General features: G+C 37.3%; 1 long non-coding RNA gene across 6 annotated transcripts in view; it reads left to right on the forward strand.

Moving 5' to 3' along the window:
* Positions 1-391: 391 nt before the first annotated feature.
* LOC122235972 overlaps positions 392-26710 on the forward strand; it is a 115385-nt gene continuing 89066 nt past the window's right edge. For 5 of the 6 annotated variants that reach the window (XR_006214146.1, XR_006214145.1, XR_006214144.1 and 2 more), the window contains exon 1: positions 392-459. This is a non-coding gene — a long non-coding RNA (uncharacterized LOC122235972). The remainder of the gene's footprint in view (positions 460-26710) is intronic. The other variant, XR_006214147.1, reaches the window with a different exon arrangement.

Raw genomic sequence — 26710 nt, forward strand, 5'->3', positions numbered from 1 at the left:
CACTACTTGCTCTGCAAGTTGGTGAAGCTGATGCTGACTGCAGCTCACATTTTTTGTCTGAAATTTCATCTTTGAATCTAGACTTGAGCCTTCATTCACATTTCATTAAATGTGCTAAAAAAAACTACCTAATTTAAAATGATAACATAAACACAGCTTTTATAACATTCTTCTATTTTTCCCTTTGTAATTTCTTTCCTTCCACAAGGTCTTGTTTTCAGCTACAAACAACCATTCATACCTGTTAAAGGAATGTTTCTCAAGGTGGGATTCAATAATCAGTGACATCAGAATCACCATGGGAACTGGCTAAACAAGCAGATTCTTGGTCCCTGAATCTAATTAAGCTCCCTCTACAATTTGAGAACTACGGAATTTAAAAAACAACAACAACAACAACAACAACAACAACAACAACAACAACTTAAAAGATTTGAAGTTTCAGAAAAGAACAGCAGGGTATGTCTTGTTCATTTTTAAGCTCTCAAAATGCTGAGCAGAGTAGCTGGTATAAAAGAGGCAAGCAATAAATGTTGGTTAAATAAAATGAATGAACAGTAGTTGAATTTCAGGCACCTGTATCCATCACTTGGTTTTCCCTGTGGTTCAGAAACATTCTCCAGTCTAACCTTTCTACCAAGTAGTTCTAGAGACATGGAGGTCTGCAAGTGGGGGCAGCTACTTTACAGTAATGCTCCAGAGTCCCAGTTAAGTAATAACCATGAGGCCTTACTTTCTCATGACTTGCAACATGAATACTGCAGTAACTCCCCTAAGCACACTCCTACAGAAAGGATGAGAGCTGCTTGCAAGGGGAGACATATTCAGTTTCAAATTTGAACAGTTGATTGGGGAATTCTTATTTGATCTCAGAGGAATTAGCTAAGTACTTAGTTGTACATTTCCGTCAACTGCTGCTTCCTATGGGAGGATTTCTATATGGCTTTCTTTTTATAACTTTCATCTAAGGAATTTTGTCAGTTACTTTTGGCCCCAGATATATGCAGTTTTAACATCCAGTATAGTATTACCTAACAGGAAAATGTTTCAATCTGTGACTGATTTACCAATAGAAATGTTAGCACAGACCCAATGGCTGATCTTACACGTGTGTAGCGCTTTATACATTTTTTCAACTATGCTCATAAATAAGAGAGTTACCATTTCAAGGTAGAATCACTGACATATAGTCAGGGCAGTTCGGACACAATTGGTATCATTTATCTTCCTCTCTGCCATTATCCATTCTAATTTCCCCCTGCCTCAGCTATACCCTCTATTGTTCTTAGTGGTTTCCTTGGTGGTGTGGGCCAAATCCTCAGTCTTTTTTTTTATTATTTTTTTAATGTTTATTTATTTTTGAGAGAGGGAGAGAGAGCACGAGTCAAGGAGGGGCAGAGAGAGTCAAAGACAGAATCTGAAGCAGGCTCCAGGCTCCAAGCTGTCAGCACAGAGGCCAACATGGGACTTGAACTCATGGACCGTGAGATCATGACCTGAGCCTTGGTCAGTACCTCAACTGACTAAGCCCCCAGGCACCACTTAAATCCCCATTCCTCAAGTCACTAGGACCAGATCAATATTCCTATGTACAGAACATGTTGTCTCATATACCAAAAAGAGGCCTACCAAACATCATATTTCTTTTTATGCAATATGGAATGCAAGATTTAACAATTTGCCTTTTACTTTGGAGGGACATTCCAGCACACTCCAAACACTGAAGCCCTAAAAAAACTTACTGTTATGGCAAACCCCAGGATTTTCGTAGGGTTTATTTTCCACTTTTAAGCTTGTTGTATCTTACCCAGTCACCTCTTACTCCTCTTGCTGGATCAGCATGATGTCATTGATTTAGTGAATCAAGGAGATATTCTGTGGAACATCTAGATTGTCTAGATCTATTTAGACTATACCAGGACAGAGAACAGAAGAAACACTGTGAATGTATATTGTTGTCTATTCCATATTGGAGTGAATTGTTTCTGATCCTTTTTTGCTAATTAAGATAGAAAAGAACACATTTACCCAGTGAATGAATGCCTACTATGTACCTGAGGTCAGATTAATCTGCTTTAGCAAAAATATTACCTTTGGCACAGCAGACTCCTACCAACATATCTACCCACCTACCAAAATATATAAATAATGGTAATAGTAGGTAATTGACACTGATATCAAGTAATTGACATCACCATATAAGTTTAAGTCACACAGCATGATGGTTCAATCTACATATATTGTGAAATGATTACCACAAGAAGTTCGGCAAACATTCATCATCTCATATAGATACAATAAGAAGAAAAGAAATAATAGAGAAAGAAAAAAAATTCTTTGTGATGAGAACTCAGGATCAACTCTCTTGCTTCTTAATGGGTTTATTGCTATGAAATTCCCTCTAAGAACTGCTTTTGCTGCATCCCATACGTTGATATATTTCCAATACCATTCCTCTCAATAAACTTTTAATTTCCCCTTCAATTTCTTCTTTTATCCATTGGTTGTTCAGGGGAGTGTTATTTGATTTCCATGTGTTTGTGAATTTTCCAGTTTTCTTCTTGTTATTGATTTCTAACCATTGTGTTTAGAGAAGATACTTGGTATGATTTCAATCTTCTTGAATTTGCTAGAACTTTGTGTGTGTGTGTGTGTGTGTGGCCTAACATATAGTCTATCCAGAAAATGTTCCATGTATGTTTGAGAAGAATATATGTTCTGCTGTTGTTAGATAGAATGTTCAGTAAACGTCTGTTAGGTCCATTTGGTCTAAAGCATTGTTCATTCTCACTGCTTCCTTATTGATTCTCTGTCTGGATGATTTATTTCTCCTTTTAACTCTGTTAGATTATGCTTTATATATTTAAGTGCTTAATGTTGGGTGCATAAATACTTATAATTGTTGTATCTTCTTGATGGATTGACCCTTTATCATTATATAATGACCACCTTTGTCTTTGTCTCTTTTTACCATTTTTAGTTTAAATCTATTTTGTCTGATGTAAGTATAGCTACTCTGCTCTTTTTGTTATTATCACCATTTGCTTGAATGACTTTTTCTTTCCCTTGGCTCTCAGCCTCTGTGTGCCTTGAAGGCTAAATTGAATCTCTTGTAGCAGCATATTGTTATATCTTGGTTTTTTGTTGTTATTGCTGTTATGTTTGTTTTTTTGTTTGTTTGTTCTTTTTTTATCTATTGAGCCATTCTGTGTCTTTTGCGTGGAAAAGTTAATCTATTTACATTAAAAAAAATATTGAGGGGCGCCTGGGTGGCTCAGTCGGTTAAGCAGCCGACTTCAGCTCAGGTCATGATCTCACAGTCCGTGAGTTCGAGCCCCGCGTCGGGCTCTGTGATGACAGCTCAGAGCCTGGAGCCCGTTTCAGATTCTGTGTCTCCCTCTCTCTGACCCTCCCCCGTTCATGCTCTGTCTCTCTCTGTCTCAAAAAATAAATAAACGTTAAAAAAAAATATTAAAAAAAAATATTGATAGGTAACAACTTACTGTTGCCATTTTGTTAATTGGTTTCTGGTTGTTTTGTAGCTCCACTGTTCCTTGTTCCTTATCTTGCTGTCTTTTTTTATGTTTTGATGTTTTTTGATATTAGTATGCTTTGGCTTCTTTATCATGTTCTTTTGCGTAATTGCTATAGGTTTTCCTTTGTGGTTACCACGAGACTTACATAAAATAGCTTAAAATTATAACCCTAGTTTATAAGTTTATAATAACTTCATATTAATAGAATTCCTAAACTTTACACTTTTACTTCTACTCTTCACATTTTAGGTTATTGTTGTTCCAGTTTACATATTTTTTATCTTGTGTAACTAATAACAGATTATTGCAGTTATTGCTTTTTTACTATGTTGATTTTTATTTAGTTCATTTTTTAACTTTTAAGTTAGAGCCATTAGTGAATTATGCACCACCATTACAAAATTACAGAATCTAACTTTGACTATATATTTACTATTACCGGTAAGTTTTATGCTACCTTTTATATGTTTTACGATGTTAATTATTATCTTTTTGTTTTCACTCAAGGAACTCCTTTTATCATTTCTTGTAAGGCAAGTCTAGTGGTGATGAATTCCCTCCAGCTTTTGTTTGGGAAAGTCTTTACCCCTCCTTTCATTTCTGAAGGGCAGCTTCATTAGGTATAGTATTCTTGGTTGATAGTTGTTCTTCTTTCAATATTTTGAATATGTTATCCCATTCTCTCCTGGCCTGAATTTGATATTGATTGATAAATCCACTGATAGCCTTATGGGGAGGGGAGGTTTCCCTTGCATGTAACTTCTCTCTCTTGTTGCTTTTAAAATTCTTTCTTTGTCTTTGATGTTTCAAAATTTAATTATAATGTATGTTGGTACAGCATTATGCAAGTTCAACTAATTTGGGGTCCTTTGAGCCTCATGGATCTGGATATCCATTTTTCTCTTGAGCTTCAGGAAGTTTTCATCTATTATTTTTTAAATATATTTCTCTATTATTTTCCTTTTCTCTTCTCCTCCTGGAATTTGCAGAATGTAAATATTGCTTCATTTTATTGTGTCCTATAAGTCTCATAGGCTTTCTTCATTCCTTTTCATTCTTTTTTTTTTTCTTTTTGCTCCTCTGACTGTATAATTGCTAATGTTCTATCCTGTGGGTCACTGGTTCTTTCTTTTGCAGGGTTGAGTCTGCTTTTGAAACTCTATTGAATTCCTCAATTCAGTTATTGTACTTTTCAATTCTAGTATTTCTGGGGGGTTTTTTTCTTAATTCTTTTTTTCTTTTTTTGCTTTATTAAACTATTTGTTTATTCGTGCATTGTTTATCTAATTGTGATTAGTTGCCTGTATATTCTTATAGTTCACTAAATTTCTTTAAGAAGATGATTCTGAATTTTTTTGTCAGTTCATACATATCCATTTCTTTTTATTTTTCTTAAGTTTTATTTATTTATTTATTTTGAGAGAGAAAGAGAGCACACATGGGGAAGGGGCAGAGAGGTGGAGGGGACTGTCAACATGGAGCTCAGCCCAATGTAGTGTTCAAAGTCACAACCTCTGAGATCATGACCTGAACCAAAGTTGGATGCTCAACCAACTGAGACACCAAGGTGCCCCCAGATCTTCATTTCTTTAAGATCAATTATTAGAGCTTTATTAATTTTCTTTGATGGTGTCACATTTATCTGTTTTTTTATGATCCTTAATTCCTTATATTGGTATCTGCACATTTGAGTAACCAGGCTTCTTTTCCAGACTTACAGATTTGCTTTGGCAGAGATAGATCTTCACCAGTCTGCTCAGTTTGGGTCTCTGAGCATGTCTGCTTAGAATGTCTTGGGCAGATGGGGTCTGCTATTATGGTCTATTCTGAGGTAAGGCAACTCTGAAGTTAAGGATGCAGGATTGTGCCACTGGCTGAAAACAGTTGAACAGGACTGTTGACTTGGTTTCCTACCCAAGTGAGGCTTTGGGATAGTCTCCATATTTACCTTGATTCTCTGGTCAGGCTTATTAGATGGTTGGGGTTGGGTACTATATTCAGTAATAGATGGGGCTATTAATTAGCTTCCTTGGTCTGGCAGGGCATTGGGATGGGACCAAGGGCCTATACAGCGCTTGGGGGACTCATATCAGATAAGAGTGCACACTGATTTCCCTGTTCAGATGAGGCTACTGGTTTTGCTCTGCAGATGGGGAAAGCCATGGACCATGCTCTCTGTTTAAGTGCCACTATAAGTAGGGATGTGGGATGGGCTACATAGCTTTTCTGTGTTCTGGTTAGGTTCCCTTTTCAAGCAGGCTAATGGCTGTATTCAGCATTGAGGGGTACTATGAATTAGTTTTCCTTCCCAGGAACAGTGGGAAAAGCAGTTCTAAAGCAGGTAATGCTCTTTGCTTGTTGTCTTAACTCAAGCTGACCCATGACCCCAGTTCCCTGGTTACACAGGTCCACTGGCTTTGCTTTACAAACTACTGGCTCTATCTGCCCTTCTTTCAGCTTAAGCACCACTGGGCTGCAGAGCTTCCAGGTGCTCTTGCCATCCCATCAGATGGGGCTGGAAGCCACAGCAGGTAGGGCTATAGCTAAACTCCCTTGCCTGTACAGGAAGGGGAGGGGCCGTTCCTGGCAACTCTCAATTTCCCAAACAGGTTGTCTAGTTGGAAAGGACCTGGCGGTACCCTCAGCCTTGATGTTGAATCAATTGCCCTCCATATGTGTAGCAGGAGAACTCTCCTGCTAGTTTTACTCTGGGGGCTATCAGCACTGCCAACTCATTTCTTGGCTTTAGCATTGCCAGACTGCACAGCTTCCAGGAGTTCACCAGCCCTTCTGGTTAAATGTGGCTGGGAGAGATTCTCCACAGTGGGTGGGGCTGTGACTCGACTCCATAGTGAGGCATGGGCATACCAGGCTGTAGTGCTGGCAAAACTCCTTGTTTGAGGATCTGAACCAGAAAGATCTGCCCACCAAGTTCCCTCGTCAGAGTGCACCCCTGATTTGTTTCTGCAGATAAGCTAAGCTGCTGGTTTGGAATACTACTTGGGCACTACAGGTATAAACTTGGTCTGCCCAGATTGTGTGCTGGTTGTTACAAGTCCCTCCCCACCTTCTTCACGGTCAGATTCTCATTAATTGAGTCCCATAGATTTCCTTGAAATACCTATGGGGTGAGATCAGGGTAGGGGCTACCACAAAGCAACCCACAACGCTGGGGGTGGGGCAGTGCTGGTTGTATCCTTTGGTTTCTCTTTCCCCACTGGAGGAACTAGAGGGTGAGTAGAAACCTCTCTATGTGGTGCTGTGCTGACCTAGGGGCAGGGCAATGTGTTTCTCTCTTAAACACATCCTTAACATACCTTTACCATCACCAGTCTACCAAAACTTCTCTTTTCAAAGTGACGAATCTCCCAACTAGATCTAAAGACCAGGTTTCAATTTTCATCTTAATTAACCTAGTAGAAGCATCTGACACAAATGATCACTCTCTTTCTTAATATTTTTATTCATCACCTTGTTTTTCCTACCCACTGGTTCTTCCTTCCTGATACCTTTTGCTAGCTATTTCTCTTCTCCCAGTCCTTAGGCTTTTTCTTCTTCTTTTCTTACATATATTTTCAGTCTCTTATTTATTATACCCAGTCTCATGGCTTACATATCATATATATGCCAATAGCCTCACAGTTTATATCCCTAGACCAAGCCTCTACTTTATATTCTATATTTGTATATCTACCTTCCTAGTAAATATATCCACAAGGGTCTCTAATATTTATTTAGAAGTCAGTAAGTCCAAAAGCAGCTTCTGATCATCTTACCTGCAGCCTACCACATCTCAATTAGTAGTGACTTCTTCTTTTAGGCAAAAAGCCTTGGTGTCCTCTTGGCTTTTTTCTTTCATTTATAACCCACAGGCAATCCTCATGCTTCTGCCTTCAAATTATACATAGAATCCACTCATCCCTTCTGCCCTCTTCCTGGTTTGAGTTATACCTGGATTCCTAAAATAGACTCAAAACTAGCCTTGCTGCTCCTACTTTTACTTTCTTTAGTCCTTTCTCAATACATCAGCCAAATATTATTATATTCCTCTATTACAAAACTTACAAAGCTCTTCATCTCCCAAGATAAAAGCAAAGTTCCTTGGGATCTCAGAAGACCCTATGTGATGTGGCCACCATTACTTCTCTGACTTACTTTCCAACTCATTCATTCCTCTCAAAACTTCCTTGCCATTCTGGAATACTTCAGGAACGATCCCACCGCAGGGTGTTTGCCTGGCTGTTCACGCTGTCTGGAATACTCTTCCATCAAGTCCTGCAAGTATTTTCTCAATTAGGTCTATTCTGACTGCTTACCCTATTTAAATGAAAATCTACTGCCTTTGTTCTGTGACTCCTGCAATGCTGATCTTCATTAATCTGCCTTAGTATTTCTCATTCTCCTTTAGTACTTGCTATCTTTTATCACTGTATGTAAATTATTTATATATTATACATATTATTTTATCTAGTTAGAATCTAAACTTTATTTTGTCAGTGATGACAAACCTCCTAGGACAATACCTGGCATAAGAGAGGTTCAAAACATATTTGATGCATAAATTTTATTGAAGTTACCAAAAAAGACTAAAATCAATAGATATGCCATGAAAAGATAGGATATCATAATAATATCAATTATCCCCAAGTTTACAAAAAGCTTAAAAAGAATTTATTTTAAATCATATACTAGAGTAAAATAAAGAATATACAAAATAATTATAGATAAGAAGTAATGTTGAGGAGTGACATTGCCACTAGGCACACAAATAAGTCAATGGAACCAAATAAAGAAGCCATATATGTATAATGTGACAATTTAGAATATCACAGCAATTAACTTGCAGTTCATAAGTAAAAGAAATAAAAATTATATAAAAGAAAATTATATTCCCCTTTCACAAAAGTTAATTATAGGTATAATAAAGGTTTAAATATGAAAAATAAAAGCTTAAAACATTTAGAAGAAAAAGGAGATTTTTTTATGACACTGATGTAGGAAAACATTTCTTAATCAAGAATGCAAAGATGCAAACACAAAGGACAGGATTAATAAATGTGATATCACTATGACAAAAGGTAAGTAAAATGTTGTCATCTACTTAGAGATAATATTAGGAAAATATTTGACTGGTAAAAAATTAGTATTTATAATATATATTTTTGAAGCTTATAAATCTATAAGAAAAATAAAAATCTCACATAGAAAAACATGAACAAAGGTTATGAGCATGAATTTTACAAAAAAGTAAACAGTCCCTGCAAATGTGGAAAGACAAAAATTACAGTGGTATAATATTTACAACCACCTGAATGATAAATATTAAGAAGTCCAATAATATTCTGAGATGACAGGAGTGAAGCTGGCACTATTTTGGAGAACAACCCAAAATATCTAATGAGAATGAAAATTTGCATACCTATAGCACAGGAACTCCATTAGGCACATCCCCTTGAGAAACAGTTAACCTCTGTACTCAAAGAAATATAAAACCATATTCCCTGTGGAATTGTTCCAAATAGCAGTGATACCAAAACAGGAATTCATAGATGAAGAATATAAATACATAAGATATTTAAGCTGAGCCATTTTTAGAGGTGATGGAAAATATGGTGTCTGGTTGGAGTAGATTTTATAAGAATGAAGGAAATTGTAAAATCGGGATGTGAGAAACATTTTTAGTGAGGCTAGAGGCAAAAAAGATGGAGTAGAGATAAAGGCTGTATCTCCATTACTGGAATTACTGAGAAATATAGAGAGTTTTGTAGAAGACACTAGACTATAGAAAAGAAGATATTAAAGAGGATCAGATAATTGGGAAGCATGTACTTTAAAAGAGAAGTCTGATGTGGTTGCAAAATAATAACATGGAAATTGCCTTGTGAGTCAGGATAAGGGGGGAAAGACTCAGTAAAGAGAAACAATTAAAGTTAATGGAAGAAGAAGGAATATCAATATGCATGTCACTTATACGCCACTCTTCATTTATTCCCTGTTTCTTTATTTTCAAGTATAAATATAAAGATTTTTATAATGTTGCAAAACATCCAGAATCATATTTCCAATCTTTTCTAATGCTTTGATCAAAAACCTTGATGTCAGAAGCATAAAATACCTAGGGATAAATCTAACCAAAGATGTAAAAGACCTCTATGCTGAAAACTATAGAAAGCTTATGAAGGAAATTGAAGAAGATATAAAGAAATGGAAAAACATTCCGTGCTCATGGATTGGAAGAATAAATATTGTCAAAATGTCAATACTACCCAAAGCTATCTACACACTCAATGCAATCCCAATCAAAATTGCACCAGCATTCTTCTCGAAACTAGAACAAGCAATCCTAAAATTCATATGGAACCACAAAAGGCCCCGAATAGCCAAAGTAATTTTGAAGAAGAAGACCAAAGCAGGAGGCATCACAATCCCAGACTTTAGCCTCTACTACAAAGCTGTAATCATCAAGACAGCATGGTATTGGCACAAAAACAGACACATAGACCAATGGAATAGAATAGAAACCCCAGAACTAGACCCACAAACGTATGGCCAACTAATCTTTGACAAAGCAGGAAAGAACATCCAATGGAAAAAAGACAGTCTGTTTAACAAATGGTGCTGGGAGAACTGGACAGCAACATGCAGAAGATTGAAACTAGACCACTTTCTCACACCATTCACAAAAACAAACTCAAAATGGATAAAGGACCTGAATGTGAGACAGGAAACTATCAAAACCCTAGAGGGGAAAGCAGGAAAAGACCTCTCTGACCTTAGCCATAGCAATTTCTTACTTGACACATCTCCAAAGGCAAGGGAATTAAAAGCAAAAATGAACTATTGGGACCTTATGAAGATAAAAAGCTTCTGCATAGCAAAGGAAACAACCAACAAAACTAAAAGGCAACTGACGGAATGGGAAAAGATATTTGCAAATGACCTATCAGACAAAGGGCTAGTATCCAAAATGTATAAAGAGCTCACCAAACTCCACACCCAAAAAACAAATAATCCAGTGAAGAAATGGGCAGAAAACATGAATAGACACTTCTCTAAAGAAGACATCCAGATGGCCAACAGGCACATGAAAAGATGCTCAACGTCGCTCCTCATCAGGGAAATACAAATCAAAACCACACTCAGATATCACCTCACGCCAGTCAGAGTGGCCAAAATGAACAAATCAGGAGACTATAGATGCTGGCGAGGATGTGGAGAAACAGGAACTCTCTTGCACTGTTGGTGGGAATGCAAATTGGTGCAGCCACTCTGGAAAACAATGTGGAGGTTCCTCAAAAAATTAAAAATAGACCTACCCTATGACCCAGCAATAGCACTGCTAGGAATTTACCCAAGGGATACAGGAGTGCTGATGCATAGGGGCACTTGTACCCCAATGTTTTTGCAGCACTTTCAACAATAGCCAAATTATGGAAAGAGCCTAAATGTCCATCAACTGATGAATGGATAAAGAAATTGTGGTTTATATACCCAATGGAGTACTATGTAGCAACGAGAAAGAATGAAATATGGCCCTTTGTAGCAACGTGGATGGAACTGGAAAGTGTGATGCTAAGTGAAATAAGCCATACAGAGAAAGACAGATACCATATGTTTTCACTCTTACGTGGATCCTGAGAAACTTAACAGAAACCCATGCGGGAGGGGAAGAAAAAAAAAAAGAGGTTAGAGTGGGAGAGAGCCAAAGCATAAGAGACTCTTAAAAACTGAGAACAAACTGAGGGCTGATGGGGCGTGGGAAGGAGGGGAGGGTGGGTGATGGGTATTGAGGAGGGCACCTTTTGGGATGAGCACTGTGTGTTGTATGGAAACCAATTTGACAATAAATTTCATATATTGAAAAAAACAACCTTGATGTCATCAAGAGTAATTACAAACACCAGGCCCAGCAGTCAGGCAGGTGCACAGCCTTTCTGTCACTTGCATAGATATTTTCAATAGGAAGGTGTAGCCTGATTGATCACTTTCGGTTGGTTGAATTTGAAGGTGCTATAAAATAAATGAAGCCCGTGTAGAGAAGAAAGAACCAAAATCATTTTTCTCTTCTTCAATTCTTAATTTGCTATCGTTTTTGGATATCAGATTTAGATAATAATTAAACATTCTTTTAGTCTGGAATGCTGGAAAGGAAAAAAAAGGAGAAAAGGAAAGAAAAAAGTATGAGTTTCAATAAGTCTGTTACCATTTGGAATGGCTCCAACCTTTCAACTGAAGTCATGGTAAAACAGAAATAAGCCTTAATTATCAAAAGGTCTAATTAAAGACAGGAAAAAGAAATGCATTGAGTGGAAAAGCAAGTAGGGGCCGGTCTGTAAGAACCCCTTTGGTATTCCAGTCCCCATATAGGCCCTGTCCTCTAAACTGTCATGTACTACAAAAGCACCTCTCCTTCTTTTTCCCTCACCTGCCATTCCTGACTTTTTATATGTAATTTAATGAATAAATAGTAAACAGATTAAATATATTGACTTTACATATATTTACTTAAGTAAATTGACTATGAATATTTTGAATTAAAATTTTTTGAGATATCTTATTTCTTGAGATTGGTTTACATTTTTTTAAAGTTTGAAGGAACTATTTTTGAGCTCAGGTGCCAACACAAGGATTGGGCTGCAGGCCCATCACCTCCTTATCCGGAATCTGCCACACTCTTCCATACACAGGTGCAGATCTCAGAGCAGCCACATCCTGACCATGTGATCCCGTCTTCTGCCCACAGTTGACTGGGACTGGGGTAGTCACCACATCATGCAGAGCCAGAGTCTCTTTAGCCAGAATTTGGAATTGGAACTGAGAGGGCAATTCAGTTCCTCTTCAGGAAGGAATTTAGAAATGTCCTCTATAAGGACCTGAGAAACAGAGGAAGTCAACATGTAGAGGAGAAGAGCAAAGCAAATGTGAAGGGAGGAGTAGGAGGGCTCATAGAGGAAAGAAGCAAGATGAGGAGAGAATTCTGACCACATGAGGACCCCTGGTTTCAAGGGACTAGCTGCATTTCAACTGTAATATTGAATGAAATAGACAATGGAATAGTCTTCATATAATAAGTTCTTTTTTTCTCTTTATGCTGGCTTGCATGGATTTTCTGTTACTTGAAAACAAAATTCCTAGCTACTATAATCACTTTCTAGTAATCACTGATCCTGTGATTAGGCAGGTCTTTAATATTATAAATTCTGCAAGTGTAAATTTTACTTTGTAATCACATTAGTGTCCTGGTCTCATCAGCCTTCTCTCTATGCCTCACCCCAAAGCATTACTCTATCGATCTAGTGATTAAGCCTCTAAGAAATGTTTATAGAATAAATGGATTCAATGATCGACAGAGGCTTCACTCTTTAGAGACTTGTAAGAGTGCTATATTCTTGTCTTGCCTCCTCCCTTCTGCCCTCCGCCTCATGTTCACCACCCTGACACATACTTCTCCATATTTCCTAGTGACTTTGAAATAAAAGAAAGAATGTGGGTTGATGTAGGATATTTTGAAACTCCAAATGGTAACTTCTTTTAACTGTTATAGCCTCTGAAGCTCAGGATTATTTATGTACATTTATGAATAAAAGTTCTAGTTAATGAAGATATTAGTAGTTCCTCAAAAACAGTGGAGTATATTCATCATAACAAAGCACATCTAGGAACTGTCTTTGGAATTAGAGCTCCTGTGCTGGTTATTCTTTGTCTCCATATTCCGTCTTCTACTTCTGCTCTTCTCTGTGGCACAGAAGCTGACCACTCTGAAATACACCAGCAGGTTTCCTTATAAACTGGCTTCCAACTGGGTTTAAACACAGCAGTGGTGGCAGGAAACTGAAGAGCAGAATCAGAAAGAAGTCAGGATATTTCTTCTCTGATCCTTTTCTGTTTTGGCACGGTGTCTCAGAGAGTAGGTAATTTCTCCATGACGACAGCTCCTACGGGAAAGCCTCCTAAATAGTTCAAACTCTCACTGGGTCTCTGTAAACCTAATTTTCCCTTTTGCTATTCCAGGCCTAAATTAATATCAATCGTAAGTAGGGTGATAACTTCTCATTGTTGCTGTTCTACAATTGTGTCAGTATCCATTCTTTTCTCCCTTACTTCTCCTCATACCTCTGAAAGCCCCACTATTAAAATTCCTTTATTTGAACCATTTGAAACAAATGCCAGGACTGTGACTTATTCAGCAGCTACTGCTCTCAGGCATAAAAAGTACACTAAAGTGTAAATGACAAGTTACTATCTAGGGTTATCTAAGCCTACATCTACTGAAACAGTCTATTACGAGCAAAATACATTCAGTGTGTGCTCCAATTCTGAGTCAATTTGATTATGTGGGAAATTGTCCTAAAGTCAGATTTTAGAGATGTCCTCTAAACATAAACTTTAAAAGAGTTTTGTTTTGTTTTTTGTTTTGTTTTGTTTTGTGATATGAAACAAATTAACAAATTAGGTCTTGCCTTTTTCATACATAAAATAAGGAAGTTGAACTATCTCCAAGGTGTCTTCCAAGTTTGAACATTCTTTGATTAAATTCTTTATAGAAGGATTGACATTATAAACTGCCAACAGCTACTGATAACAATTTTGTTGAATTCCAACAGATGGAACAACCACAGCAAAGCACGAATTGCCTTTAATGACAACTAAATGGGATATATGCACATATATAAAGGGTACTTTCCTCTCCACAGATGAACTGCTTTTTTGTTTGTTTGTTTGTTTTCAGTATGTTTTACCTTGCATGTAATGATGATATTCTTTATAGGTCCTTTCTACACACTTTCTTTTTCAGAAATGATTTTAATCCTAATAAATGAGGTCCTAAAATGTATTTATGTTTTTTTGTCTGTCAAATCCTACTTTTCTCACAATGATCATAATCAATCTGAAAATAAATTTAATTAATATTTTTTAATGTCTCTAAGAAACAGAAAACAAGCAAGTTGAGCCCTAAACTTTCTCTAGTTTACTACCATGTTGAAAGAGTTTCTAAGCCACGGACAGGGAGAAGAAACAAAATAGGGCCCACTGGTCTCCCTGAATTGAGGAAAGAGTTGAAAGTATAAGGGACTAAAGCAACTGGAGTTTGTAGAGGAGAGTACTAGAGAGGAGAGAGTCACATAGAAATAGAATTCTGGATGTTTGCAGAGCACTCCGCTTTTAGTCTTCAGCTGGTTACTGGTAAGAACATGCATACAAGGAAACAATCTGAGACCAAGTAAAGAACAATTAGAAAGGAACAGGCAGATCAGTCTCCAGAGCACATGTAGAACTTATAATATTTAATAGTCCCACCAGCCAGAGGGGGAGAAAACTTCCAGTACATAAGGAATGGGGTAGAGTACTCAGACAATATGACCTCAATTAGGGAACAAAATGATCCCAAGACTAAAGGCTCCTCTGGTCCTGCCAAAGAAAGCTTAAAAGCAAGTCTTGAAAAAATAAAATTGTTTTTGAGTAACTTAACTGTGCCCTAGAAAAATAAAACAAAATAATAAAGCAATAATAAAGTGTGGGACAACTTCAGAAAGTCTAATTTGCATGTAATTGGAAGGCATGCAGAAGAGGAGACAGTTATGGGTACATAAAATTTTTTGAAGAAATAATGGCTAATTTTTTCCCAAATTTGATGAAAATTCTAAACGTGCAGATTAAAGATTAGTGAGGCACGAGTTTAAGAATCATTAGAGAAACCACACAAAGGCACATTAAAATCAAATTAATTAAAACCAGTGATAAAGAAAAATATTGAAAGCAGAATAAAGAAAAGAGTCTCATACAGAGGAACAAAGATAAGAATGAAGTAATTCTTTTCAAACTGAATCATGGTTAAACAACATCTTTAAAGTTTTAAAAGAAACACTTGTCAGCTCAAAATTCTATGCTATATAAAAATATCTATCAAAAAAGAAAGTAAAATAAAGACTTTTATCAGACATATAAAATCTGAAAGTATTAACTAACATACAAGAAACATTAAGGAAAATTCTTCAGGCAGAGGAAAATAATACCTTGTGGAAATCTGTAGCAACAGAAAGAAGTGAGGAACATCAGAAATGGAAAAGATATGGACAAATTTTCAGTTTTTATTATATTTTAAATAACTCTATGAGATAACTGACTGTTTAGTCCATTGATTTTTGACTAGGTGTAAAGGCAGTTTACCGGGGGAAAGGATTTCCTGTTCAACCAATGATGCTGGAACAATTGCATATCCACATGCAAAACAAAGACAAAAAAAACTTAGATCCATACTTCATGCCATATACAGAGATGAACTCAGAATGGAACACAGACTCAAATGGAAGAGGGAAAATAATAAAACTTGGAATAAGACATGGTATAAAAAATGGTTTCTTAATTATAACAAAAGCATAGTCTATAAAGGAAAAAGTTAATAAATTGGACCTCATCAAAATTCAAAACTTCTACACTTCAAAAGATCCTATTAAGAAAAAGAGACAAGCAACAAACTGAAAAGAATACTAGCAAAACACATATCTAATAAAAGACTTGTATCCATAATATATAAAGAATTCTTACAAGTCAATAATTTAGAAGACTGATTTGTTTTTAAAAATAAGTAAAATATATGAATAGATATTTCACAAAAGAAGACATATGAATGACCAACAAGAACATAAAAATTTGTTCAACACCATTGCTCATTAGAGAAATGCAAATTAAAAACACAATGAAATACCTTTTCACACTAAGTTGGTATAATATTTCTTACTATAAGAAATAAAACAGGGGCACCTGAGTGGCTCAGCCAGTTGAGCATTTGACTTTGGATTTCATCCCAGGTCATGATCTCAGTGTTGTGGGATTGAGACCCCCATCAGGTTCCACGCTAAGGACCCTGCTTAGGATTCTCTGTCTCTCCCTCTCTCTGCCCCTCCCCTCACTTGTGCTTTCTCTCTCTCTCAAAAATAAATAAACTCAATTTAAAAAAAAAATTTAAAGAAAGAAAATAGTAACAAATATTGATGAGGATGTGAAGAAAATGGAACCCACAAACACTGCTGGTGGAAATATAAAATGGTGTGGTCATTTTGGAAAATAGTTTCACAGCTTCTTTAAAAATTAAACAAAGACTTCTAATTTCTAGTTCCAAATTTAAGTATTTGAAGTTCCTAGTGTGTCCTAACAACAAGTAAGAAGCTGAAAAGTCAAGATTGAAAAATCAAGAACACTTCTTGGATCCACAAGTAAGGTAAGAATACAAGGCGAACCACTGCCTCCCAAATAAGAGAGACAAATAAGCAAGTATAGGGAGCCACAACTTACCAGAGCAGAGACTCATTAACAAACCCACCACAGAAATAAGTGGCAGGGTAGGTAAACCTGAACTGTAATTGATGAATTGCTGGAGGCTCAGAACCAGACATGGAAAAAGTAAAAACAATGTAAGAATAGATTAGCAGGGTAAGCAGAGAGATGAAAATCCTAAGAATGAGGGAAAAAGAAATACCAGAGACAAAAACACTATAACAAAAATGAAGAATGCCTTTGGTGGGCTTCTTAGTAGACTGAACATGACTGAAGAAAGAATCTCTAAGTTTGAGAATATCTCAATAGAAACCTCAACAACTGAAAAGCAAAAGGAACAAAGACTGAAAAAAAAAGGACTATGGGACAACTACAGATGATGTAATATACACATAATGGGAATACCAGAAGAAGAAAGAGATAAAAGAAGAAATATATGAAACAATAATGAATGAGAACTTCCCCAAATTAATGTCAGACAACAAGTCACGGATCAAGGAAGCTCAGAGAACACTATGCAGAAAAAAGAAATGCAAACAACAAAACAAACAAAAACAAAAAGCACCTAAGCAAATCATTTTCCAACTAAAAAAAATGAAAAATAAAGAAAAAAATCCTGCAAGAAGCCCAAAATGCGGGGCGGGGGGAGGACCCACCTTACCTACAAAGGAATAAAGATAACAATTGTATCCCATGTCTCTCTAGAAACCATGAAAGCAAAAAGAGAGGGCAGTGAAATATTTAGGGTGTTAAAAGAAAAACAAAACATCAACCGAAAAGTCTAGGTTCTAGGATTATATATTCTGAGAAATAATTCCTCAAAAGTAAAGGCAAAATAAGACTTTTTTGGACAAACAAAAATTGATCAACTTTGTTGCTAGTTGGGTGGCCTCGCAAGAAATGCCAAAAGAACATCCTTAGAAAGAAGGAAAGTAATCTAGGTCAGGAACTCAGATTTGTGTAAAGAAAGGAAGAGCACCAAAGAAAGAATAAGTGAAGGTAACATTAATATGTTTATTTTTCTTATTTTTACTTGATGCAAGTTTCCTTCAAAATAATAATAAAAACAATGTATCTGATGATGTATTCCTATTTTTATATATTAAGTCTGTATACCTGTTTATGTGCTTATATATAAGTGAAATGAATTATAGCAATGATACAAGGGATGGGAGGGAGGAATTAGGATTATTTTGTTATTATAAGGTATTCACACTACCCATTAAGAGGTATGGTGTTATTTGAAAGTGAGCCTGGATTTGTTGTAAACATATATTGCAAAGTCTAGAGCAACCACTAAGAAATTTGAAAAAAAGAAGTATAACTGATGCTAAAATGAGATAAAATTGAATCATATAAGATGCTCAATTGAAACTATAAAAGGCAAAAAACAAAGAATGAAAGACAAAAACAGAAGCAAAGAACAAGGGCAACAAATAGAAAAGTTAAAATATGGTAGATTTTAATCCAACAGTATCAATAATCACTTTGTATGCCAGTGGTCTAAATTCAGCAATTAAAACAAATAACATCAGAGTGGATCAAAAAACATGCCCCAACTGTAAGTTGCCTACAAGAAATCCACTTTTATTTTTTTCCCTTTTTTTAAATTTAAATTTTAGTTACCATACAGTGCAATATTGTTTTCAGGAGTAGAATTCAGTGATTCATCACTTACATAAAACACCCATTGCTCGTCACAACAAATGCCCTCCTTAGTACCCATCAGCCATCTAGCCCATCTCCTACCCACTTTTCTCCCTCAACCCTCAGTTTGTTCTCTATCATAAAGAGTCTCTTGTGGTTTGTTTCCCTCTCTTATCTCCCTCTCTCATGTTCATCTGTATTGTTTCTTAAATTCCACGTATGAGTGAAATCATATGGTATTTGTCTTTCTCTGATGACTTATTTCTTTTAGCCTAATACACTCTAGCCCATCCACATCATTGCAAATGGCAAGATTTCATTTTTGATGGCTTAGTAATATTCCATTATATGTATATATGTGTGTGTGTGTGTGTGTGTGTGTGTGTGTGTGTGTATACACACAATATTTTCTTTACCCATTCATCAGTTGATTGACATTTGGACTCTTTTCATAGTTTGGCTATTGTTGATAATGCTGCTATATACATTGGGGTGCATGTACCCCTTCGAATCTGTATTTTTTATCCTTTGTGTAAATACCTAATAGTACAATTGCTGGATCATAGGCTACTTCTATTTTTAGTTCTTGAGGAAGCTCTATACTGTTCTCCAGTGTGGTTGCACCAGTTTGCATTCCCACAAACAGTGCAAGAGGGTTTCCCTTTCTCTACATCGTCGCCAACATGGGCTGTTTCCTATGTTATTCATTTTAGCCATTCTAACAGGTGTGAGGTGGTATCTCATTGTGGTTTTGTATTGATTTGTATTTCCTTGATGATGAATGATGTTGAGCATCTTCCATGTGTCTGTTAGCCATCTGTATGTCTTTTGAAAAATGTCTATTCATGTCTTCTGCCCATTTCTTAACTGGGTTGTTTGGTTTTGGGGGTGTTGAGTTTGATAAGTTCTTAATAGATTTTGGATACTAACCCTTTATCAAATATGTTGGTTGCAAATATCTTCTCCCATCCTACAGGCTGCCTTTTAGTTTTGTTGATTGCTTTTCTGTGCAGAGTTTTTTATTTTGATGAAGTCCCAATAGTTCATGTTTGCTTTTGTTTCCCTTGACTTCGGCAACATGTCTAGTAAGAAGTTTCTCTGGCTGAAGTCAAAGAGGTTTCTGCTTGTTTTCTCCTCTAGGATTGGATTCCTGTCTCACATTTAGAACTTTCATCCATTTTGAGTTAATTTTTGTGTATGGTGTAAGAAAGTGATCCAGTCTCATTCTTCTGCATGCTGCTGTCCAGTTATTCTAACACCATTTGTTAAAGAGACTCTTTTTTCCATTGGATAGTTTTCCTACTATATCGAAGATTAGTTGACCATATAGTTGTGGGTTTGTTTCTGGGTTTTCTGTTCCTTCCCATTAATCTCAGTGTCTGTTTTTGTGCCAGTACCATATTGTCTTGATGACTACAGCTCTGTAATACAGCTTGAAATCTGGAATCATAATGCTTCCAGCTTTGTTTTTCTTTTTCAGGATTGCTTTGGCTATTTGGGGCTTTGTGTGGCCCCAATTTTAGGATTGTTTATTCCAGCTCTGTGAAAAATGCTGGTGGTGTTTTTATAGGGTTTGCATTAAATGTGTAGTTTGTTTTGGGTCGTATAGACATTTTAACAATGTTTGTTCTTCTAATCCATAAGCATGGAACGCTTTTCCATTTTTTTGTGTCTTCCTCAATTTCTTTCATAGGGTTTCTATAGTTTTCAGAGTACAGATATTAGGTTTCTTCCTAGATATCTTGTGGTTTTTTGGTACAATTGCAAATGGGATTGATTCCTTGATTTCTTTTTCTGCTGCTTCACTATTGGTGTATAGAAATGCAACAGATTTCTGTACATTGATTTTATATCTTGCAACTTTGCTGAATTCATGTATTAGTTCTAACAGTTTTTTAGTGGAGTCTTTCAGGTGTTCTACATAAAGTATCCTGTTGTCTTAAAATAGGGTAAGTTTGACTTCTTCTTTGCCAATTTGGATGTCTTCTATTTCTTTTTCTTGCCTGACCGCTGAGGCTAAGACCTCCAGTACTATGTTAAATACTAATTGTGAGAGTGCACATCCTTGTCTTGTTCCTGACCATAGGGAAAAGGCTCTCATATTTTCCCACTGAGGATGGTATTAGCTGTGGGTTTTTTGCATATGGCCTTTATGATGTTCAGGTATGTTCCATCTATCTCTACTTTTTGAGAGGTTTTATTAAGAACGAATGCTGTATTTTGTCAAATACTTTTCCTGCATCTATTGACAGGATCATATGGTTCTTATCCTTTCTTTTATTATTGTGGTATTTCATGTTGATTAACTTGTGAATACTGAACAAGTCCTGCAGCCCAGGAATAAATCCCACTTGATCTTGGTGAATAATTCTTTTAATGTACTGTTGAATTCGATTTGCTAGTATCTTGTTGAGAAATTCTGCATCCAGGTTCACAGGGATATTAGTCAGTAATTCTCATTTTTAGTGGTTTTGGAATCAAGGTAGTGCTGGCTCATAGAATGAGACTGGAAGTTTTACTTCCATTTCTATTTTTTGGAGTTTGAGAAGAATAGGTATTAACTCTTCTTTAAATGTCTGGTAGAATTTCCCTGGGAAGCCATCTGGTCCAGGAATCTTGTTTGTTGGGAGATTTTGGATAAATGATTCCATTTCTTTGCTGATTATGGGTCTGTTCAAATTTTCTATTTCTTCTTGTTTCAGTTTTGATAGTGTGTGTGTTTAGAATTTTAGTGTGTGTTTTGTCCATTTTTTCCAGATTGCCCAGTTGGCATGTAGTTTTTCATAGTAATCTCTTATAATCGTTTGTATTTCTGTGGTGCTGATTGTGATCGCTTCTCTTTCATTCATGATTTTATCTATCTGGGGCCTTACTCTTTTCTTTTAGATAAGTCTGGCAGGGGGTTATCAATTTTGTTAATTCTTTCAAAGAACCAGCTCCTGGTTTTGTTGATCAGTTCTACTGTTTTTGTTTGTTTCTATATCATTTATTTCTGCTCTAATCTTTATTGTTTTTCTTCTGCTGCTGACTTTAGGTTTATTTGCTCTTCCTTTTCTATAACCTTTAGATATAAGGTTAGATTGTGTATTTGGGACCTTTCTTGCTTCTTGAGATAGGCCTGAATTACAATATACTTCCCTCCTAGGACTGCCTATGCTGCATCAAAAGGTTTTGGATGGTCATGTTTTCATTTTCATTTGCTTCTGTGTATTTTTTTTTTCATTTCTTCTTTGATTTCCAGTTTAACCAATTCGTTTTTAGGGGATGTTCTTTAACCTCTATGTATTTGAGGGTTTTCCAAATTTTCCTATGTGGTTGACTTCAAGTTTCATAGCAGTGTGATCTGATTATACGCAAGGCATAATTGTGGCCTTTTTGAACCTGTTGAGGGCTGATTTGTGACACAGTATGTGATCTATTCTGGAGAATGTTCCATGTGCACTTGAGAAGAATGTGTATTCTGCTTCTTTAGGAAGAAATGTTCTGAATATATCTGTTAAGTCCATCTGGCCCAGTGTGTCATTCAAAACCATTGTTTCCTTGTTGATTTTCTGCTTAGGTGATCTATCCATTGTTGTAAGTGAGGTGTTAGAGTCCACTCATTATTGTATTATTATCAATGAATTTCTTTATGTTGGTGATTGATTTATATATTTGGGTGTTCCAAGTTGAGGACATAAGTATTTATAATTGTTGGATCCTGATGGGTAGACTCCTTAATTACGATATAATGCCCTTCTTCATCCATCGTTACAGTCTGTTTTAAAATCTAGTTTGATATAAGTATGGTACTCCACCTTTATTTTGACATCCATTAACATGATAGATGCTTCCCTATCCCCTCACTTTCAATCTACAGGTGTCCCAAGATCTAAAATGAGTCTATTGCTAAGCATCATATAGATGGGTCTTTCTTTTTAAACTTTCTGATACACTACATCCTTTGGCACACTTTGTTCATTTACATTTAGAGTGATTATTGAAAGATATTTAGGGCCACTGTGTTACCTGTAGAGTTGGTGTTTCTGGTGATGTTTTCTGGTCTTTTCTAGGTTGTTGTTTTTGGTCATTTTTTTCCCTTCTACTCAAAGAGTTCCCCTTAAAAATTCTTATAGGGCTGGTTTAGTGGTCATGCTTCTTGGATTTTGATGTATGTGTCCTTCCCCAGTTTAGGGAAGCTTTCAGCTGTGATTTGCTCACATAAACCTTCTGCCCCCTTTTTTCCTCTCTTCATCTTCTGGGACTCTGATATGAAAGTTATTATGTCTTAATAAATCACTGAGTTCCCTAAGTCTCCCTTCATGATCCCTGACCTTTGTTTCCCTCATCTTTTAAGTTTCATTATTTTTCTTCATTTTATCTTCTATATTACTAATTCACTCCTCTGCCTCATTCATCCTCATTTCTTATTCTCCATTTGGGTTTGCATCTCAGTTATACCATTTTTAATTCTGGCCTGACTAGATTTTAGTTCTTTTATCTCTGCAGAAAGAGAGAGATTCTCTGGTATCTTCTATGCTTTCTTTCAAGCCCAGTTAATATCCTTATAAACATTGTTATAAGTTCTAGTTCAGACATCCTACTTTTATCTGCATTGACTAAACACCTAGCCATCATTTCTTCCTGTTCTTTTTTTAAAGATGAATTCCTCAATCTTGTCATTTTGGAGGAAGAAAAAACAAAAGTAATAATAGAATGAAACAAAAATTAAAAGAAATTTTTTTTAAGCAAATAAAGGAAGCTAGATCCTAGTTGTGTTTCGGTCTGCTTGTTAAGAGAAGCTTGATTTAAAAACAGAAAGAAAAGAAAAAAGAAGAGAGGGAAAAAAATAAAATGAAGTAATAAAAAATTTGCTCTTTCTGTATCCAAGAAACAAAAGAAAATAAAAACACAACAGCAAAAACAAAAAATAAAAGCAACAATAACAACAACAAAATGAAAAAACAAATAAGCAAAAAAAACCCAAATGAAGTTAGATACATTTTTTCCTAGAGCTGAAACATTGCAGCAGTCTAAGGTAGGTAAATGAAGTTTGTCGAAGGGATTTGTGCTAGTCTTCTGAGGGAGGGGTCCTGCTGCTCTTATTCTCAGGCTGACTTGCTCTAGTGGAGATGTGTCTGGGGGGCACAAGAATGCGGGGTTTGGTGTAATGGCTCTATTCTCCACTTGGTGGTGCTGTTTACCTTACCGGGGTCAAATAGTTTTGATGCAAAAATGGTGCAAATAGTTTCACCCTGCTCTCTAGACTCCAGAACAGGAAGTTCATGTCCACACAGACACATCATCAGTCAACCCTCCTATGTCTCCCACTTCTGTCAGTTCCCCACCTTCCCCCTGTGTCCAAGCTTTCCACCTACTAGGTGGTACCTCTCCCCAAAGTTTTATATCAGGCTCTGGTGTGTTTCAAAACCCTATACTTAAGAGACTGCCTGCAGTTCAACCCACAATGATCTTTTGGAGGAGGATCTCACTGCACTGTGGCCAGGGCTCACTTGACCCAGGAAACAGTCATGCCACCACACAGTGGCAGTGGCTCAGAGTTTACGGTAAATCACAACACACAGCTGGTGCCAGGGTTTGCTGCCCTCGGTTGGCAACTTTGTTCTTATATGAGTGAATATGGTGGCTTGATGACACCCTCCAGGTTGGCCCATTGAGAGTCTGTATCACCTCTACCAAATACACTCTAAGCAGGGGAACTGCTTCTCTCCATGAGACTCAGAGGATCTTAAGACTGTGCTGCCATTCCTAGGGCTCCACTTTGCTTCCTTGCCTGAACACCACCAGGGACTGACACCTGAAACTTTGGAATCTGCACTCTGCTGTTTACAAAAAACTGGTGGTGAAAAAGATGGCAGGGTCGGAGGTTTCTTGGGCTCACCTCATCCTGCTGATCACTTAGATTCCACCCACATCAGCCTAAATACCCCAGAAAACCGCTGGAAGACTAGCAGAACAGACTCTCTGGAGCCAAGCATAGACAAGAGGCCCACAGAAGAGGGTAGGAAGGGCAAAGAGGTGGTGTGTGCTACACAGACTGGCAGGAGGGAGTTGGGGGAGTGGAGGGGGAGCCCGCCCATCAATGCAGAGCCCCCGAAGTCTGGCTTGCAAAAGCAGAGGGGCTGGACTCTGTGAGTTCTAACAGCCAGTGGGACTTAAAAGTCAACAGCTCTGCTCTCAGAGAGCAGGGAGGGCAAGAGGACACCGGGAGGAAGAATTGTTGAGTCCCTGCAGGACAGAGATAAGCAGGGGAACAAAGGCACTGGCAAGCGCCATTTCCCTCTCCCATCCCCCAGTTGAAATTCCAAAGGGAACCAGTTCCCATCACCGAACATGCTTGCACCACACAAACGGCCAATGCTGTGCTTCTGTGAATCCATCCCTCTGACGGGTGTGCCTCCCTCCCGGGGCTACAGGGCCCCTCCCACAGGGGACCACCAATGGCAAACCTAGCTAAGCCTGCCTCTCCCAAACCTGAGCACCTTGCGGATCGGATCCACCCTGTCTAATATGCCCTTGGCCAGATCCCATCAAAGCAGCACCACAAGCCTGGAAGTGTGCAAGTAGCCCAGACAGGTGCCACACCACTCCACAGTGAGTCCTACCCCTGGGAGAGGGAAAGATAAGGTACACCAGTCTGACTGTGGCTCCAGCGGTGGGTTGGGGGCGAACATCGGGTCTGACTGCGCCCCGCCCACCAACACATGTTACTCCAGACAGGACAGGGGAAGTGCCCTGCAGTTTGGAGCTACCACAGGGACTAACCAAAATTACGAAACAGAAGAATTCTCCTCAAAAGAAACTCCAGGAAGTAGCGACAGCTAACGAATTGATCAAAACTGACTTAAGCAATATAACAGAACATGATTTAGAATACCAGTCAGAAAATTAATTGCTGGGCTTGAAAAAAGCATAGAGGACTGCAGAGAATCTATTGCTACAGAGATCAAGAGACTAAAAAAGAGTCATGAGGAATTAAAAAATGCTATACATGAGGTGCAAAATAAAATGGAAGCAGCCATAGCACGGATTGAAGAGGCAGAGGAGAGAATAGGTGAATTAGAAGATAAAATTATGGAAAAAGAGGAAGCTGAGAAAAATAGAGATAAAAAAATCTAGGAGTATGAGGGGAGAATTAGAGAACTAAGTGATGCAATCAAACAGAACAATATCTGTATCATAGGAATTCCAGAAGAAGAAGGAGAGAGAGAAAGGGGCTGAAGGTGTATTTGAACAAATTATAGCTGAGAACCTCCCTGATCTGGGGAAGGAAACAGGCATTGAAATCCAAGAGGCACAGATTACTGCCTTTAGAGTCACTTGAATTGATCTGCACAACATATCATAGTAAAACTGGAAAAATACAAGGATAGAGAATTCTGAAAGCAGCTAGGGATAAAAGGGCCATAACATACAAAGGTAGACACATAAGGCTAGTAGCAGACCTATCTACTGAAACTTGGTAGGCCAGAAAGGAATGGCAGGAAATCTTCAATGTGATGAACAGAAAAAATATGCAGCCGAGAGCCTTCATCCAGCAAGTCTGTCGTTCAGAATAGAAGGAGAGATAAAGGTTTTCCCAAACAAACAAAAACTGAAGGAATTCATCACCACTAAACCAGCCCTACAAGAGATCCTCAGGGGGACTCTGTGAGTGAAATGTTGCAAGGACCACAAAGTACCAGAGACATCACTACAAGCCTGAAACCTACAGACATCACAATGACTCTAAACCCGTATCTTTCAGGGGCGCCTGGGTGGCTCAGTCAGTTAAGGGGCCGACTTTGGCTCAGGTCATGATCTCACAGTCAAAGAGTTCAAGCTCCGCGTCGGGCTCTGTGCTGACAGCTCAGAGCCTGGAGCCTGTTTCAGATTCTGTGTCTCCCTCTCTCTGAACCTCCCCCGTTCATGCTCTCTCTCTCTCTGTCTCAAAAATAAATAAACTTTAAAAATTTTTTTTAAATAAAAAAAAATAAACCCATATCTTTCAATAATAACACTGAATGTAAATGGACTAAATGCTCCAACCAAAAGACATAGGGTATCTGAATTCGTAAAAAAAAAAAAAAAAAAAAAAACAAGACCCATCTATTTGCTGTCTATAAGAGACTCATTTTAGACCTGAAGACACCTTCAGATTTAAAGTGAGGGGATGGAGAAGTATCTATCATGCTACTGGAAGTCAAAAGAAAGCTGGAGTAGCCATACTTATATCAGAAAAACTCAACCTTAAAGGCTGTAACAAGAGATGA

This window comes from Panthera tigris, chromosome F3, assembly GCF_018350195.1.
Source record: "Panthera tigris isolate Pti1 chromosome F3, P.tigris_Pti1_mat1.1, whole genome shotgun sequence".
NCBI lineage: Eukaryota > Metazoa > Chordata > Mammalia > Carnivora > Felidae > Panthera > Panthera tigris.